The sequence below is a fragment of the Danio rerio genome, chromosome 8 (genome assembly GCF_052040795.2).
Source record: "Danio rerio strain M-AB ecotype USA chromosome 8, GRCz13ab, whole genome shotgun sequence".
Classification (NCBI taxonomy): domain Eukaryota; kingdom Metazoa; phylum Chordata; class Actinopteri; order Cypriniformes; family Danionidae; genus Danio; species Danio rerio.
The window spans coordinates 1,822,501-1,842,413 of record NC_141028.1 but is presented as its reverse complement, the minus strand read 5'-3'; the positions used below and the strand labels follow the sequence as shown (position 1 = coordinate 1,842,413).

Here is a 19,913-nt window from a genome sequence, read left to right as displayed (position 1 = left end):
TGAATACAGAATCAATTCTAAACATTTGGTAATTGATTAAAAATCCCTTAAAAATAATTCTGATGCATTGATAAATCAATTGAATACAGAATTGATTCTGAACTTTTGAGAATCAATGAGTCACAATTTTTTGCTGCCAATTCTGAATCTACTCTCAAAACTTCAGAATCAACTCTGTATTCAATTTATTTATTGATGCATCACGATTCTTTCTTTAAGGTTTCTGAATCAATTCTCAAATGTACAGAATTGATTCTGCATTCAATTGATTCATGGATGCATCATGATTCTTTCACTAGAAATTCTGAATGAATTTTTCAAATGTTCAGAATCAATTCTGTATTCAATTGATTCATCAAGGAGTTTCGATGTTTTTATAAATTAATTGAATACAGAATCAATTCAGAAATTTTAAGAATCAATTCAGAATCCCTAGAGAAAGATTTATGATGCATCAATGAATTAATTGAATACAGAATCAATTCTAAACATCTGAGAATTGAGTCAAAATCACCAGAGAATGCATTAAGATTCTTTCCTTAGCAATTCTGAATCTATTCTCAAAAGTTCAGAATCGATTATGTCTTTAAATGACTCAAAGCATCACAACTCTCTGAATCAGTTCTGTATTCTGCTACAATGAATCAATTAAATACAAAATCGATTCTGAAAGTTTGAGAATCAATTCAGAATCGCTATAGTGAAAAAATTGTGATACATCGATTAATCAATTGAATCGATTCTGATCTTTGAGAATCAATTCAGAATAGCTAGTGAAAGAATGTGGAGGCATCAGTGAATCGATTGAATACATCAATGAATGAACTGAATTGATTTTGAACTTTTAAGAATCGATTCAGAACAGCTAAAGAAAGAATCCTAATGTATCGATGAATCAATTGAATGCATCAATGAATCATCTGAATACAGAACCAATTCTGAAAATTTGGGAATCAATTTAGAATAGCTAGTGACCGAATTGTGATGCATTGATGAATCAATTGAATTTATTCTAAACTTTTGAGAATCAATACAGAATAGCTAGTAAAAAAAATCCTGTTGCATTAATTGAATCGATTCTGAACTTTTAAGATTCGATTCAGAATAGCTGGAGAAAGAATTGTGATACATCGATTAATTAATTGAATACATCAATAAATGAACTGAATATTGATTCTGAACTTTTTAGAACGGATTCAAAATTGCTAGAGAAAGAATTGCAATGCATTGATGAATCAATTGAATCGATTCAGAATTTTTTAGAATCGATTCTGAATCACAAGGGAAAAATTGGGATGCATCAATAAATCGATTCAGAACTATTGAGAATCAATTGAGAATATATAGAGAAAAATAGTGATTCATCAATGAATCAATTGAGTCTTTTCTGAACTTTTGAGAATCAATTCAGAATACATAGTGAAAGAATTGTGATGCATTAATGAATCAAATGAATCGATTCAGAATAAAGAGTGAAAGAATTGTGATGCATCAATGAATCAACTGAATGCATCAATGAACGAACTGAATCTTTTGATAATCAATTCAGAATCGCTAGAGAAACAATCATGATGCATCGATGAATCAAACTGAATACAGAACTGATTCTGAATTTTTGAGGATCGATTCAGAATTGCTAGAGAATGAATCAGGATGCATTAATGACGTTTTTTTCTCCCTTCCCTATTTGATGAGCCTCATCATGTAAGTCAAGCATCATGAAATTATTACACATCATTTCTGCAGCTACCAAAAAAAGAGAGGGAGGAGTATCCTGACAGTATAGCGGAGAATCCAGCAGCAGCAGCACATGTGTACAGGTGAATGATCAGCTCTCCTCTCTCCCTGCACTCTATTAAGAGCTTTACTCGACTGTGACCCAGTCATTTCAATAACGCCTCGGGTTGCAACACTCCTCGTTTAATTAGCTCGTTAATGGGACGCCAATTACACAAATCCATTTCAGTCTCACTCGTGCATGGAGGAAGAGTGAAGAGCGAAGGAGCGACGGAAGATCATTTCAGGGGCACGAGGGAAGTGAACGACATCTGCTAAAGATCATCACTTTAATATAATAAAATCCCAGAGCAGAACCAACCAGCACAGCAAAGACAAGCATTGAACATACTGTAAATCACCAGCTTCAAGAGTTAAAACACAACTATTAATATTTGCATGAAAAAAAAAATGTAAAAAAAAAAAAATATATATATATATATATATATATATATATATATATATATATATATATTTTTTTTTTTTTTTTTTTTTTTAGGCGTATATATATATATATATATATATATATATATATATATATATATATATATATATATATATATATATATATATATATATATATATATATATATATATGTATATATCAAATACATGTAAAGCATTAAAAAATCCATAAGACAAAATCGGTAAAATCACCAGCATCAAGCATTAAAAACTAATAATAACTAATAATATATTAATAATATTATAACTATTATTATTGTTGTTGTTGTTATTTATTATTATTATTATTATTATTACTACTACTACAACAATAATAATAATAATAATATTAATAATAATAATTTGTTATTAGTTTATCAGTCATTTTTAGATGTAATAAAATGTATTTAAAAATATAAAAAATGCATAGAATAAATATATAAGTATATTTTCATATATTATCACTTTTTATTTAACTTTAAAGTGTTTTAAACTTTAACCTAAAAATGTTTTTCAAACAATACCACATTTACAAACGATTAAAAATTTTATTAAAATAAATAAATAAAAACTTTGCTTTAAGCCAAACTAAAACAAAATCAGACTTTTTTTCAGGAGAAAGAAAAACATTATAGGGAATACTATGAATTTGGTTTTCCTCTGTTAAACATTACTTATAAAAATAACTTTAAAAAATTACTTATAAAAAATAATAACAATACTACTACTACTACTACTACTAATAATAATAATAATAATAATAATGATAATTTGTTATAAGTTTATCAATTAATTCTAGATGTAACAAAATGTATTAAAACAAATATTAAAAATGCATAGAATAAATATATAAATATATTTTTATATATTATCACTTTTTATTTACCTTTAACAGCATTTTAAACTTTAACACCGTCTTAAAAATAGTTTTCAAACAATTACAAATTGAAAAACTATTTTAAAATTAATTTAAATAAAAAATAAAAATAAAAACTTTTATTCAAGAAAAACTAGAACAAAAATCTTTTTCTAAAAAAACAACAACAACAGCAATAATAATAATAATAATAATAATAATAATAATAATAATAATAATAATAATAATAATAATAATTAGTTATTAGTTTATTGGTTATTTTTATGCAATAAAATGTTATAAAACAAATATTAAAAATGCATAGAATAAATATATGTTATATATTATCACTTTTTATTTAACTTCAACAATATTTACAAAAAATATATAGTAAATTAAAAAAAAAAACAATTAAACAAATTAACACAAATCTGACTTTTTCCAGAAAGAAAAAAAATATTATAGGAAATACTGTGAATTCTTTTTAATGTTCTGTTAAACTATGTTAACTGAGAAAAGAATAATAATTTCATGAGGGCTAATAGTTTTGACATCCACTGTATATACATCTTGCATAATTAAGCTCTGAGAGGAAGTGCTTTTCCTACCTGTGAGAAAGGTACGAGCAGCTGATCTCTCACATCTAAAACTCCACATTTGTCAGATCCTGCAGTTTGTGTTTAGTTTGTGTTCTCTTATCGGGAAATGTTAGTAACTCGCTGCAACTTTCTAACTCTCCTGCTATTGTTAAAGCAACAGGAGGCTGGGCGTCTTTCCAGCAGAACATCTGACCACAGCCTCATTTCAGCCTGGTCAGATTCACACAAACACTTGTTACTGTGTGCGTTTTCTGTGTTTAGCATTGCAGAACTAATTCAGCTTCATAAAGAGTGTCTCATGAAAGCACCAGTGCATGAGGATGGGCATTCAACTGCACATGCTCAGACTATTATAAGCACAACAACAATAGTTTATTCACCTTAAAAACAACTTAAAATTAATGGCAGGTATGACATAATTAATATACACAGGGGTTGGACAATAAAACTGAAACACTGGCCAACCTAGTGCTGGAGGTTTGATGGCTAAATTTGAGTATTGCATTTTGAGCATCTTCATTCATTGTGCAGAGCAGAGTGTTGAGTTTCATCAGCAGAGGAACAGCAGAGTTCTGCTTTAAATACAGCGATACACACAACATTATGGGGACATATCAGAGTTTAGAAGAGGACAGATTACTGGTGCACATCTCGCAGGCACATCTGTGACCAACACAGCAAGTGTGTGTGATTGTTAAGAGCTGCGGTGTCCAGAGTACACTCTAAAAAACGTTGAGTCATTTATTTAACTCAATGGTTGAGTTAAAATTATTTGGTGCTTTGTTAGGTTATTTTTAACCTCTATTGGGTTGTTTACATAGCCTGTAAAATATATGGACGTAGTATGCGTGACGTCACCCATAGGTTTCTGAAGAGCGCAAAAGAAGCCACAAGTAGGAGTGGCCAACTGTCGCCATTTTGTTCGCGCGTCATCGCACTCACGACGGGATACCAAACAAGGGCAAAGAGGCGGAGAGTGAGCGGAGCTACAGACACTTTTTGCTTGGACCTAGCTTTAGACAGACTTTACTTTGGGAGAACGCTTAATACTTCATCACCTGCGACTCGTTTGTGTTCTGACCACATGTGCTTGGTTGTACACTATATCAATAAAATGTTTAGACTTTTAAAAAAACACTGCTGTAACACATTGAGCCATTAAACATTGTTCTAATGTTGGAACGCGCGTCAAGCGCGAGTGATTTACATGTTAAGTCAATGCAAACACGCGAATAGACATCATGCGGCGCGACATGCGGCTCCTCCACCGAGAGGAGGCCTCGGAGAAGACCTAGGAGATGCTGGAGGGACTATGTCTCTCGGCTGGCCTGGGAACGCCTCGGGATCCCCTCCCCCCCCCGGAGGAGCTAAAGGAAGTGTCTGGGGGCAGGGAAGTCTGGGGTTCTCTCCTAAGACTGCTGCCCCTGCGACCCAGCCCAGGAAAAGCAGATGAATATGAATAAATGAATGTTGTTTTTGCATTGTAAAGTTTATTTAAGCTATAATGCAATAATATTGTTTTTCTTTTACTTACCTATCTGTGTCATGTTTTTTTTTATAACCGTTTCACCAGCACTTTTGATTATTGATGATACAAACTCACATTTTATAGACTATTTTGAGGGATGTAAACAAAAACAATGGTCTCAAAGTAATTCCTGTTAAACATTTTTAATTTCTTTAGCTTCAGCGAATCTCCAAAGAGCCACATATTGATAAATAATGCTATTAGAGCTGTTTTAGGGTGCTTTTACACCTACACTTTTGTTTGGGAACCTGTCTCGTTTGCCCAGTTAGCGCGGTTCGTTTGGCATATGTGAACAGGGCAATCGCGCTCTGTTCCCCGCCAAAGTAATCGCTCCGAGATCGCTTGAATGAGGTGGTCTCGGCTCGATTGAAACGAGCCCTGGATCGGTTCGATTGCAGTGAGAAAGCGATCCGAGCGCGGTTATATCACTGTGTTTATGGATATGTAATAGGCTTACGGCTATATGAAGAGAGAATTATGAGTATGGCGGGAAGTTTCACGAGTCTCCGGATGCCCGCAAACGAGTGATGATCTCCCGGTAATCTCGCGTCTCCCTCCCGGTCCTCAAATAGGCATCGTTGCGCACCCTTCTCACCCCTCCCCACCGCATCTCTCCTCAATCATCAAAAAAACCACCACCTCTCCTGACAGCTTAGCGGGACTCTGCAAAATAAACCCTGACAGTCTGACCAATGTGAGGAGAGTTTACTCGCACGTGACTTGTTTTAGCTCTTTTGGTCCGATTAGAAACTTTGCAGTGTGAAAGCGAACCGCTCCAAGAGCAAAGAGCAACAATGTAACATTTGTAATCTCTGTTACAGAACAACTGAATCGATTCACAGGTGTGAAAGCAGCCTTAATGTTATGATTGGATTGCCTCTTGTTACAGTTATGAAGTAGTTTGATAACAAGCAGGAAATGTTCATGGGCCAATGACATGATCACACTGAAATGGCTGATCTATATTAACTGATAAAATCCCTTAAAGGTGTGTTAAAATGTAATAAAAATCAAGTATTTTCAATATTTATGAAAACTGCATGTTATTTATTTACACAGCCATAATATAAAATGAATAGCAGTACTAGCAGCAATTATTATTAGTTATTAATAAATAACCTAATAAAGGTTGAAAATAACCCAACAAAGCACCAAATATGTTTAACTCAACCATCGGGTTAAATAATTAACTTAACGTTTTTTAGAGTGCAGCCGCCCGAATTAAACTGCACTGCAGGAGTAAATGTACAGCTCAACTCTCCTGTTTCCAGCAGAACTGTTGGTCTGGATCTCCACAGGGTCAATATACAGTACATGACCGGCTGATGTAGCCTCTGCTCGCTTGGCCTATGCCAAACTGGTTTCCATCACTGGAAATCTTGGGCTGTGGGAAATGTGGAACATGTATTGTTCTCTGATGAGTCCACTCTGTTAAAATAGTCGAGTTAAAAATACCCCAACATATAACCCAACTATAGGTTATTATGGCAACCTCCCAACTATGGGTTTATTTTAACCCAATGCATTGGGTTATTTTGATTAAATGTTATTTTTTCCCATTCTGGTAGTACTATTACCAGTACTACTATTCATTTTATAATTATGACTGGGTAAATAAATAACATACAGCATTCAAAAATATTACAAGTGCAGTTTTCCACGATATTTTAGTTCCAGACACTTTTATTAAAATAAATCAACACTCTAAAAAAAGTGAATCAGTGATGGTATGGGCTCAATATCATGGCATTCCCTAGGTCCAATACTAGTGCTGAGATCTGGGTCACTGCCAAGGACTACCCAACCATTCTGGAACCATGTGACCCGATGGCTCAAACATCGTATCCTGAAGACAATGGCGTGTGTATCAGGATGATAATCCACCAATACACACAGCAGGACTGGAGACAGAGTGGTTTGATGAGCATGAAAGTGAAGTTGAACATCTCTCATGGCCTGCACAGTCACCCGATCTAAACATTATTGAGCACTTTGGGGTGTTTCAGAGGAGCGAGTCAGGAAATGCTCCTCCAGCAGCATCATGTAGTGAACTGAACACTACTATGAAGAAGAACGCCTCAAAATCCCTCTGGTAGCGGTGCAGGACTCGTATCTGTCATTCCCAAGACCAACTGATGCTGTATTGAGGAGGAACTACCCCATGCTAATGGATTATTGCGCTTTAAAACCAGGCGTTTCAGTATCATTGTCCAACCCCTACAGTCTCGCCCAGCTGTGGTTGAAGGAGAAACTCTCTCCAAAAGGTCCCGAAGAGAGAGAAGCACAAAACCCCTGTCCGCTTTGTCCCCTAAATCAGCGAGTGGCTTGATCAGTGTTGATCTGACACCTCGATTCACAGTACGAGACGTTCACATCCGTTCATGAGCAGCTCTGGCAGCAGAATAAAGGCCGTCAGGAGCGTAAACGCAACACACACACGGCGGAGCGTGACGAGGCCTGCAGAATCGCCGCTGCGTCTACACTATTGTTCAGGGCTGCTGGTGCGACTCTCTGAGGATTAGAGTCGCTCTGCACCGTCTGGAGTGTGTGTGTGTGTGCGTGTGACCTGCAGGACCTCGTCTCACCTCCAATAGAGGAAACATGAGCGCTGGCAAGCGGCCGCTCGTAGTTCTTTATCCTCGACAAACAAAACCAAACTCCATCGCGTTCCCCAAAACCCGCTTTGGCAGAGGAGAACGAGGCTATTGAGTGTTTTGTGTTTGTGTGTGAAGGTTTACAGACACCACAACAGACAGATTTGTGTGTGTGTGTGTGTGTGTGTGTGTGTGTGTGTGTGTGGGAGGGGGGTTACAGAAAAGCTGCCAAACTCAGATCAAATGCGAGAGCTTGTTAGGTCAAAAGCCTAACCGTCAGCGCAACCGAAAAAACACTGGGAAAACGATCACAATGGGGCGGCACGGTGGCTCAGTGGTTAACACTGTGACCTCACAGTAAGGGCCTACTCACACTATGCCATCCGTACCGTGCCCAGGCCCGTTTCCCGGATCGTTTGAGAAGTGTGAGTGTGCTGATTTGGACTCAGGCACGGTTCACTTGGCCGGCCCTGGCCCGGTTGGAAGAGGTGTGCCTGAGCGCAGTACACTTGGGCTTTGGCGCGGTATGCTTGTGTGTGAGTGCAAAACGCGCCAAAGCCCGAAACCGAAAGCGAGACGTGACTTTTAAGGGGCTGTTTCATATGGATTTATTTATCATTCTTACTGTTCAGTGAGCGCAAACTGCCGTAGTTTATTAAAGACGCAAACTTCTTTACTTCTTTATTTACTTCTTTTCCATTTCATTACTTCTTCCTTTCTATTTCCTTTCTTTCTTTCTCTTTTTTTCTTTCTTTCTTTTTCTTTCTATTTACTTTTCTATTTAATTTCTTCTTCCTTTCCATTTCCTTTCTATTTCTTTCTTTCTTTCTTTCTTTCTTTCTTTCTTTCTTTCTTTCTTTCTTTCTTTCTTCTTTTCGGCTTACTTTCCATTTTATTTCTTCCTTTATTCTTCCTTATTTCAATTATCTTTCCATTTCCTTTCTATATTCTTTATCCTTTCAATTTCCCTCCTTTCTATGTTTTTCCTTCTTTCCTATTTTCTATTTTCCTAATTTCTTCTTCCTATCCATTTCCTTTCTATTTCTTTCATGCATTTTCTTTTTTTCTTTCCTCTATCTTTCCATTTCCTTTCAGTCTTTCTTTATTTCTTTTTTTCTATTTACTTCTTGTCAATTTTATTTTTTCTTCCCATCCATTTCCTTTCTATTAATTTCTTTCCATGTCCTTTCTTTCTTTCTTTCTTTCTTTCTTTCTTTCTTTCTTTCTTTCTTTCTTTCTTTCTTTCTTTCTTTCTATTTCATTTCTTCTTCCTATTTAATTTATTCTTTTCAATTTCCTTTCTACCTTTCCATTTCCTTCTGTCCTTCCTTTCTTTCTTTCTTTCTTTTTCTTTATATTTACTTCTTTTCCATTTAATTTCTTCTTCCTTTCCATTTCCTTTCTATTTCTTTCTTCTTTTCGGTTTACTTTCTATTTCATTCCGTCCCTTCTATTTAATTTTTTCTTCTTTTATTTTTTATTCCTTCCTTTCTTCTTCCTTCTATCAATTATCTTTCAATATCCTTTCTATAAACTTTATCCTTTCAATTTCCCTCCTTTCTATGTCCTTCCTTCTTTCCTATTTCCTTTATTCTTCCTTTCTTCATAATTTCTTCCTAATTTATATATTTACTTGCTTCTTTTCTAAATCGTCACTGTATAAATTAAATAAAGGCAGACCAATAAGTTATACAAACAATTTATTTTAGAGGTCTGCGAGATATTAAATAAGAAAAAAAGTAGTAACCCATTAAATTAACATTATTTCTATCTTAAAAAGCAGTTTTCTATGTCAATATATGAAAAACTTATAATTTTTTTTATTTCAGTGATGTAAAGCAGAACTGTCAGCAGAATTCTCCATCCTTGATTTGATGATCAAGAAACGTTTATGATTGATTATTATTATGATTAATATCATGAAATAAGTTTGTGCTGCTTCGGAAAACTTCAGATTTATTAAGGATTCTCTGATGAAAAGAAAGTTGCAGCAAAGATTTACGTGAACTAAAATCTTTTGTTGCTTTATAACTTCCACTTTCAGCCAATGTAATCCCTCGCTGAATAGACCAAACTTCAACTTTGCAAAACAAAAAGACAAACATCAAATAAATAGGGCCTGCGTGTTGTGACGTTCCCTAAAGACAAGCGTTCAGACGGTAATTCGGCGGCTTCCCCCTGGATGTGGACACGCGGATGCTCTAATTGAGCAGGAAAACTTTGTGAAAAGCAGTTTGTGCTCAATTCAATCTAATGTGGAGATGAAACTCCTCGCTCCACTTTACAGAGAGATGGTCCATTGGAGAGTCTAATAGCGTCAGGCAGAACAGATAAATATTCTGCTTTACTGCGGCCCGCTCCGTCCCGCCGCTGACTGCGTTCAAATAAAGCAGTCGGACTCTCTAATAAATGAGCTCTGTAATACTTTCTGTCAGCAGACCTGGCTAATTCCCAGCGCAGCGTGGTCCTCCCTCAATGTCTTCATATAATGAAGGAAGTGTTCAATCAGCGTGTCTCCCCAACCGTGCATGTATTGGGTTTCAGCAGCGTTCCTGACGGCCCCGCAGGAGAAATACACTCCACTTTATGATACTACCTGCGCTGAGCTGACACGATAACAAGCCCAGCTGGGAGAGGGAGAGAGAGAGAGAGAGAGAGAGAGAGAGAGAGAGAGAGAGAGAGAGAGAGAGAGAGAGAGAGAGAGAGAGAGACTGCTGGAGAACTACAGAAGAACTCTACATACAGCGGAGATTAAACCGAGACTCTGAACACACCACTAACAAACACACTGCTGACATACACTGCTGCTGCTGGAAGACTTCCTTCCATCCTTCCTATTACCTGTCTACCCGTGTATTTCATTTCTTTATTCTTTCTATTTACTTTATTTCATTGATTTTTCCTTGTTATTTCCTTCCTCTTTTTCTTTCCATTTCCTTTCATCTTTTTCATTTCCTTTCTATTTCCTTGCTTGTTCCTGTCTAATTTTCTTTCCTTTTCATTTCCTTTCTTTCTATTTCCTTCTCTCCTCCTTTTTCTTCGCTTTCTTCTCCTTCATTTCCTTTTTCCTTTATATTTCCTTTCATCCTTTCCGTTTCTTTTCTTGTTTTCTATTTGATTTCTTCTTTTTCATTTCTTTTCTTCTCAATTTCCTTTTTTTCTTTCTGTTTCCATTTCCTTTCTTTTTCCTGTCTATTTATTTTCTTATTCCTTTATATGTCCTTTCTTTTCCATTTCCTTTCTTATTTTCCTTTTTTCCCTATTTTCGTCTTTTTCCTTTGTTTTTTTCTTTTCTTACTCGTTTCTTTGTTCTTTTGTTTCCTTTATTCATATTTTCTATTTCGTTTCTTTCCATTTCATTTTATCCTCTTTTCTATTTCCTTTTCTTCTTTTCTATTTCCTTTTTTCATTTCAATTTCCTTTTTCCTTTCCATTTCCTTTATTTCTATTTCATTTTCTCTTCCTGTCTATTTCCTTTTTTTTCTTTTTCATTTCCTTTCTTCCATTCATTTCTTCTATTCCATTTATTTTATCCTTTCTATTTCCTTTCTTCCTCCATTATTTCCTTGCGTTCTCCTTTCTATTTCCCTTTGTTCCATTTCTTTTCCTCCTTTTTCCATGTCTATTTCCTTTTTCTTCTTTCAATTTCCTTTCTATTTGCTTTTCCCCTCCTTTCTATTTTCTTTTCTTCTTTACCATTTCCTTTCTTCCATTCTTTTCTTCTTTTCCATTTCTTTTATCTTTTCTATTTCCTTTCTTCCTCCATTATTTCCATTTTCCTCCTTTCTATTTCCTTTCTATTTCATTTCCTCCTCTTTTCATTTCTATTTCTTTTTTCCATGTCCTTTCTTCTTTTCTATTTCCTATTTCCTTTCCATTTCCCTTCTTTCTATTTTCTTTCTATTTTTTCCCTTCTTCTTTCTTTCCATGTTTTCTTTTCAATTTCCTTTTCAAAATCCTTTCTTTCCTTTTTATTTTTTTTATATTTTTTACACAATTGTCTTTGTTTTTTCCATTTCATTTATTTCTCTTTATTTCCTTTCCATTTCCATTTCCCCCCTCCCTCCCTCCCTCCCTCCCTCCCTTCCATTCTTCCCTTTCTTTCCTGACATTAGTCTCATTTAAGTTTTCCCTTTCTTCTACCAAAACTATTCCAACTGGAATCAATAGCCTTTTCTGTGTTTATGTTGACCAGTGAAAGCTAAGGAGCATTAGTGATTTGTCCCGGCGGAGCGAGCACTGATGAATCATTCATAAAAACACAGTTTGCTGGTCTGGTGTTTTCACAGCACAGATATCCTCAACTGCAGCACTTGATCAGGTATCAGTGTTTTCCAGAGGCTGTCAGCAGCAGAAAAACCACATCAGCTGTAAATCCAGACTCTCAGACATCTGCTTCAACAGGGCCCGGAAGGAAGAGGGGAAAAACCTTCAAAATGAGCCTCAAACAAACAGAGACACAGATCCCTTACAGACGCCAGGAAAAAAAAAACACAAGCTGTAATAGAGCTGAAGTAAAGCTCAGTCACGTTCTGAAGTTTGTCTTTAAGAGCTGATTGCAAAATAAATAAGTACATAAACAAATTAAAGCAACATTTAGTCCCCTCCAAAAACAAAATCACAATAAAATGAAGACCTAGAGGAAAGTCTGTATTGCTGCACTGCTGATTATTTCTAATGAGATGTAAACAGAAAATAACAACAACACGTTTTGGATGACTATTATACAGCATTTAAAGGTGATATAAAGATTATTATATATATAAAAAACAGACATTATGGTTATTTTGACCTAATTTCAGCAAAATTCTAAAGCAGCATTGCAGGTGTCCTTTAAAATGAACACAAGCCGATAATATATTACAGCAAAGGCAGAGGAGCTCAATCCACACCAGAATTATAAGACTATAGAATACACAAGACGTGTCACTCCTATAGTTTTCAATGGGAAAAGTGTAACAATGAATATGCCGAAAGAAGTCCCGCCTTCCAGTACAGGAGCCAATCAGTTATTGATACAGACTGATGATCCTCTGGGGGAGGGGCTTGTACCATACCCGTGTGTATGCAACAGTTTCTGCAGCTTCATTATCAATGTAAACAAACACATGAGAAATACATCTTAAAATCTGTACTTTTAAACCAAACAACTACACTTGGAAACAAATGTTCTCTGGTTTAGTAATCCACATGAAATGAACGTCATATGCCAGCAACTACTCGAACACCTACAAACTTAAACAACTAGTCACTGTCATTTTTGAAGGAGATTTACCTTCAAGACCAAGTTGGCAATTATATCCGAAGACCAGCACAATTGGAGGAGGTCTTATTAAGAGTAGTATTTCCCAACCCTGCTCCTGGAGGCACACCAACTGTACATATCTTGGATGTCTTCTTTATCTGACCCAGTCATTTCAGGTTTTGGAGTCTCTTCTAATGTTCTGCTGAGATGATTCTGGTGTGTTTGATTAAGAAGAGGTTAAAATGTGTTCTGTTGGTGTGCCTTCAGGAACAGTGTTGGGAAAATGGTAATGTGAAACAGCCATAAAAGGAGCACACCTGCCAACATTCGGATCATAAAATACGGGAAATTTTATCCGGGGCTGCATGTTAAGTGAAAAGCCGGGGGTGGCAATTGGTGGGGTGGTGGGGGTGCACGCGAAGTGAAGAGCGGGTGGGGGAGTGAGGTGATGGGGTGATACGCGAAGTAAAGAGCGGGCGGGATGCGCGCAAACTCAAGAGCAGGGAGTGGATATGAAGATGTTTGCGTGTTGGGTTTGGTGCGCATGTGGACCGGACTGTACCAAAAAGCTGAGGTGTGTGGGGGGGGGGGGGGGGGGTGTAAATGGCTGTGGAACTCTGGGAGACAGAATAATACGAGAGATGGTCGGGAGATGGGTCTGAAATAAGGGAGAATTCTGGGAAAAACGGGAGTGTTGGCAGGCATGAAAAGGAGGTTGGTGTCGTGATCTCGTTCCCTTCGAGTGTGGAAATTGTTTGATTGGAGGCTTCAGAAACAAAACTTAAGAGACAGAAAAATAATTTCATTGATGATTCCAGATATGTAATTTAACTGTAAGCTTGGCAAAACGCTTTGGAGAATTTGAGGTTTCAAACAGAACGCCCGAACATACAGATGAGAGGACGGCCACCGAGTGAAATGACTTTCCTTCAATGGATTTTGCTTAATCTAACTAAAAATGCCTTCATTTGATCAGTATTTTGACTCTGCATTTATCTGTATGTAGAGCCGCGCACACACACACAGATTCATCAGGGCTGGTTTTATCAGTGCTCTAGTAATGAGCTTAATGTTCCTCAATCAGGCCGAAGGGAACGAGCCACTGACCCTCGTTTAAAGTTAATCTATTTCCAGAGAAACATCTACTCTCATTCTGCACTTCATTCAGAGAGCAAACAGGCCGAGAGCATCATCTACACACATATACAATATATACGCTGAGGAGTGCGAATCAACACATCCATCATCAAACAGCTTTACAGCCAACAAAATAAAACACTCTGAGATTTACGAGTCAAATAGGATTCAGTGGGGCTTACAGAATGCTGAAATGCTTTCTGAATGCTTACGATAAATGCTGTATTGTGTTGTTCATTAAATGAAACACCACATTTTTTTGCAGTAAAAACAAAATAGTAATAAATAATAGTGTTGTGTTAATAGTGTATAGTTATAGGGCGGGGCTATCAATCATTAAGGTGGAGCTATCAGTCTTTAGGGTGGGACTATCAATAATTTAGGGCGGGGCTATCAATCATTAAGAGTGGGGCTATCAGTCTTTAGGGTGGGACTATCAGCAGTTCAGGGCAGGTTTATCAATCATTAAGGGTGGAGCCATCAGTCTTTAGGGTGGGACTATCAATATTTTAGGGCGGGGCTATCAATCATTAAGGGTGGGGCTATCAGTCTTTAGGGTGGGACTATCAGTTATTTAGGGTGGGGCTATCAATCATTAAGAGTGGGGCTATCAGTCTTTAGGGTGGGACTATCAGTAATTTAGGGTGGGGCTTTCAATCATTAAGAGTGGGGCTATCAGTCTTTAGGGTGGAACTATCAGTTATTTAGGGTGGGGCTATCAATCATTAAGAGTGGGGCTATCAGTCTTTAGGGTGGGACTATCAGTATTTTAGGGTGGGGCTATCAATCATTAAGGGTGGAGCTATCAGTCTTTAGGGTGGGACTATCAGTAATTTAGGGTGGGGCTATCAATCATTAAGGGTGGAGCTATCAGTCTTTAGGGTGGGACTATCAATATTTTAGGGCAGGGCTATCAATCATTAAGGGTGGAGCTATCAGTCTTTAGGGTGGGACTATCAGTAATTTAGGGCGGGGCTATCAATCATTAAGGGTGGAGCTATCAGTCTTTAGGGTGGGACTATCAGCAGTTCAGGGCAGGTTTATCAATCATTAAAGGTGAAGCTATCAGTCTTTAGGGTGGGACTATCAATATTTTAGGGCGGGACTATCAATCATTAAGGGTGGGACTATCAGTCTTTAGGGTGGGACTATCGGTATTTTAGGGCGGGGCTATCAATCATTAAGGGTGGGACTATCAGTATTTTAGAGTGGGGCTACCAATTATTAAGGGTGAAGCTATCAGTCTTTAGGGTGGGACTATCAATATTTTAGGGCGGGGCTATCAATCATTAAGGGTGAAGCAATCAGTCTTTAGGGTGGGACTATCAATATTTTAGGGCGGGGCTATCAATCATTAAGAGTGGGGCTATCAGTCTAGGGTGGGACTATCAGTAATTTAGGGCGGGGCTATCAATAATTAAGGGTGAGGCTATCAGTCTTTAGGGTGGGACTATCAGTATTTTAGGGTGGGGCTATCAATCATTGAGGGTGGAGCTATCAGTCTTTAGGGTGGGACTATCAATATTTTAGGGCGGGGCTATCAATCATTAAGGGTGGAGCTATCAGTATTTAAGGGTGGGGCTATCAGTCATTTAGGGCGGGGATATCAGTCCTTTAGAGCAGAGCAGACAGTCATTAAGGGCGGGCTTTCAGTACTTTAGGGTGAGCCCATTAGTCATTTGTGGGCGGAGCTTGTTTCTGTCCTGCTTTCATCCATTCCTCAAACTTCCTATATTTTGTTAGCCACACCCATCTATCAACGATCCAATCGGTTACCATAAAAAAAACATGCAGAGCCTAACACTTTTGCTCATAGCAGGACTTTTTCAGTTGGATGTACGTCACAATGTGTGAAAAAGACAATCTCAACTTCCATTTAATGGGGACTTTACTCGACTTCTCTTTATCCGCACGCGTCTCACTCAGAGGAAACAATCAGCCTCATTCTGCAGATATAAAGCCTCTGCAGGCCAGAAACAAGAGCGCTGATGAGTGTGTGTGACGGGTGCCGGTCCTCACACAGGAATAACAGCTTTCTAAAGGCCGGAGAACAGCAGTTCGTCACATCTCACCTCCAGATGAGGCCAGAATGAAGCTCACAGCTGCAGAATAAACCAGCAGACAGAGAACAGCAGATGAGGAAAATCAGCCGTAAAGAAACACCCGGCGCTCGCTACAGAAGATGCACAAAAACTGAAAAAGCAGCACTGACATCAAGACAAAGGCACAACTTTACAGAATAGTGCATATTGTTCTTAATTTAAAAAAAACTAAATGAAAATGTGAATCTTAAGCTATTATATGAGCGTAAACAGGGTTAAAATAAACTATAATAATAATAATTTTATTCCCCTCTGTGAAATCTGACCACCCTCACTATCTGCATCATCATATGAATAAGAAAAATACATTAATAAGCCTCTTCTGCAGGTTTGGAGCAACAGCAACAAAAGACAGATCGCTTATGAGCAAAATATATATGTATTTCAGACACCACACAGTCAAAACCGCTGTACGCTGCATTTAAAAATGGATGGCATATTTGTGGTTTTTAAGTGATGGCTTTATGGTGGAGCATTAGAAATGCAGTGGACCACAGCAGGACATTAAGAAGCGATTGATCAGAATTAAGCAGGAGTTAATAGTAGGCATGGGGCGATGAACGGTTTCAAGGTTTACCATGATTTGGAAATGTCACAGCTAGATGTTCTGTTTAACGGTTCTTTTGGTGTATGCAAGTTGTTTTTTCTTTTACGTGTTGTCAAAGACGTTTCATTTTTAAAGGGGCAGTATGCAAGTTTGACACCCAGTGGTTGAGCTAGGTATTGCACGCCTAGTTCAAAACACACACAAGCGTAAGGTTACCAGATTGGCATCATCAACAGAAGTGTGCCTTACTAACGAGTCTAATGCCGAGTTCAGACTGCAGGATTTTTAAAGTAGTCGTGTCACAGATAATTTCACACTGCATGACTATCTGGGGTAGCGTTCTGTCGGTGCTGTTTTACACTGTATGGATCGGCGAGGGAGCTGTCACGGACGCCGCCCTCTCTGTTCTCACGCCCTAGACGCAGGTATAACTGAGGGTGCGGGTGATGAGGGTAGTGTCGCCGACGCCGCCCGCTCTATTCTGCCGCCCTAGACGCGGATATAACTGAGGATGTGAGAGGTGGGGGTAGTGTCGGGGAAGCCGCCCTCTCTATTCTGCCGCCCTAGACGCGAACATAACTGTGGGAGCGAGTGATGAGGGTAGTGTCGCGGACGCCGCCCTCGATGTGGATATAACTGAGGGCGTGAGAGGTGGGGTTAGTGTCGCGGACGCCGCCCTCGATGCGGATATAACTGAGGGCGTGAGAGGTGGGGTTAGTGTCGCGGACGCCGCCCTCGATGCGGATATAACTGAGGGCGTGAGAGGTAGGGGTAGTGTCGGGGACGCCGCCCTCGATGCGGATATAACTGAGGGCGTGAGAGGTGGGGGTAGTGTCGCGGACGCCGCCCTCGATGCGGATATAACTGAGGGCGTGAGAGGTAGGGTTAGTGTCGGGGACGCCGCCTTCTCTATTCTGCCGCCCTAGACGCGAACATAACTGTGGGAGCGTGTGATGAGGGTAGTGTCGCAGACGCCGCCCTCGATGCGGATATAACTGAGGGCGTGAGAGGTGGGGGTAGTGTCGGGGACGCCGCCCTCGATGCGGATATAACTGAGGGCGTGAGAGGTGGGGTTAGTGTCGGGGACGCCGCCCTCTCTATTCTGCCGCCCTAGACGCGAACATAACTGTGGGAGCGTGTGATGAGGGTAGTGTCGCGGACGCCGCCCTCGATGCGGATATTACTGAGGGCGTGAGAGGTGGGGGTAGTGTCGGGGACGCCGCCCTCTCTAATCTGCCGCCCTAGACACAGGTATAACTGAGGGCGTGGGTGATGAGGGTAGTGTCGTGGATGCCGCCGTCTCTATTCTGCCTCCCTAGATGCGGATATAACTGAGGGCACGAGAGGTGGAGGTAGTGTTGGGGACGCCACCCTCTCTATTCTGCCGCCCTAGACGCAGGTATAACTGAGGGCGTGGGTGATGAGGGTAGTGTCGCGGATGCTGCACTCTCTATTCTGCCGCCCTAGACGCGGATATAACTGAGGGCGCGAGAGGTGGGGGTAGTGTTGGGGACGCGGCCCTCTCTATTCTGCCACCCTAGACGCAGGTATAACTGAGGGTGCGGGTGATGAGGGTAGTTTTGCGGACGCCGCCCTCTCTATTCTGCCGCCCTAGACGCAGGTATAACTGAGGGCGTGGGTGATGAGGGTAGTGTCGCGGATGCTGCACTCTCTATTCTGCCGCCCTAGACGCGGATATAACTGAGGGCACGAGAGGTGGAGGTAGTGTTGGGGACGCCGCCCTCTCTATTCTGCCACCCTAGACGCGGATATAACTGAGGGTGCGGGTGATGACGGTAGTGTCGCGGACGCCGCCCTCTCTATTCTGCCGCCCTAGACGCAGGTATAACTGAGGGCGCGGGTGATGAGGGTAGTGTCGCGGACACCGCCCTCTCTATTCTGCCGACCTAGACGCGGATATAACTGAGGGAACGAGAGGTGAGGGTATTGTCGGGGACGCCGCCCTCTCTATTCTGCCGCCCTAGACGCAGGTATAACTGAGGGCGCGGGTGATGAGGGTAGTGTCGCGGACGCCGCCCTCTCTATTCTGCCGCCCTAGACGCGGATATAACTGAGGGCACGAGAGGTGGAGGTAGTGTTGGGGACGCCGCCCTCTCTATTCTTCCGCCCTAGACGCGGATATAACTGAGGGCGCGGGTGATGAGGGTAGTGTCGCGGTCTTTTTTACTTTTTATAACTGAGGGCACGAGAGGTGAGGGTATTGTCGGGGACGCCGCCCTCTCTATTCTGCCGCCCTAGACGCAGGTATAACTGAGGGCGCGGGTGATGAGGGTAGTGTCGCGGACGCCGCCCTCTCTATTCTGCCGCCCTAGATGCGGATATAACTGAGGGCACGAGAGGTGGAGGTAGTGTTGGGGACGCCGCCCTCTCTATTCTGCCACCCTAGACGCGGATATAACTGAGGGTGCGGGTGATGACGGTAGTGTCGCGGACGCCGCCCTCTCTATTCTGCCGCCCTAGACGCAGGTATAACTGAGGGCGCGGGTGATGAGGGTAGTGTCGCGGACACCGCCCTCTCTATTCTGCCGACCTAGACGCGGATATAACTGAGGGAACGAGAGGTGAGGGTATTGTCGGGGACGCCGCCCTCTCTATTCTGCCGCCCTAGACGCAGGTATAACTGAGGGCGTGGGTGATGAGGGTAGTGTCGCGGACGCCGCCCTCTCTATTCTGCCGCCCTAGACGCGGATATAACTGAGGGCACGAGAGGTGGAGGTAGTGTTGGGGACGCCGCCCTCTCTATTCTTCCGCCCTAGACGCGGATATAACTGAGGGCGCGGGTGATGAGGGTAGTGTCGCGGTCTTTTTTACTTTTTATAACTGAGGGCACGAGAGGTGAGGGTATTGTCGGGGACGCCGCCCTCTCTATTCTGCCGCCCTAGACGCAGGTATAACTGAGGGCGCGGGTGATGAGGGTAGTGTCGCGGACGCCGCCCTCTCTATTCTGCCGCCCTAGATGCGGATATAACTGAGGGCACGAGAGGTGGAGGTAGTGTTGGGGACGCCGCCCTCTCTATTCTGCCACCCTAGACGCGGATATAACTGAGGGTGCGGGTGATGACGG

General features: G+C 40.4%; 1 protein-coding gene and 1 long non-coding RNA gene across 5 annotated transcripts in view; both read right to left on the bottom strand.

Annotated features, from left to right (window-relative positions):
- The window catches only part of fbxl17 (F-box and leucine-rich repeat protein 17), a 379,419-nt gene that overhangs the window by 313,321 nt on the left and 46,185 nt on the right, over nt 1–19,913 (bottom strand). The gene's annotated exons all lie outside the window — the stretch shown is intronic.
- The window catches only part of LOC147835480 (uncharacterized), a 4,108-nt gene continuing 1,101 nt past the window's right edge, over nt 16,907–19,913 (bottom strand). The window contains exons 2-3 of the long non-coding RNA XR_015497532.1: nt 18,498–18,661; nt 16,907–18,426 (exon numbers count right to left, since the gene is read on the bottom strand). This is a non-coding gene — a long non-coding RNA (uncharacterized LOC147835480). The remainder of the gene's footprint in view (nt 18,427–18,497; nt 18,662–19,913) is intronic.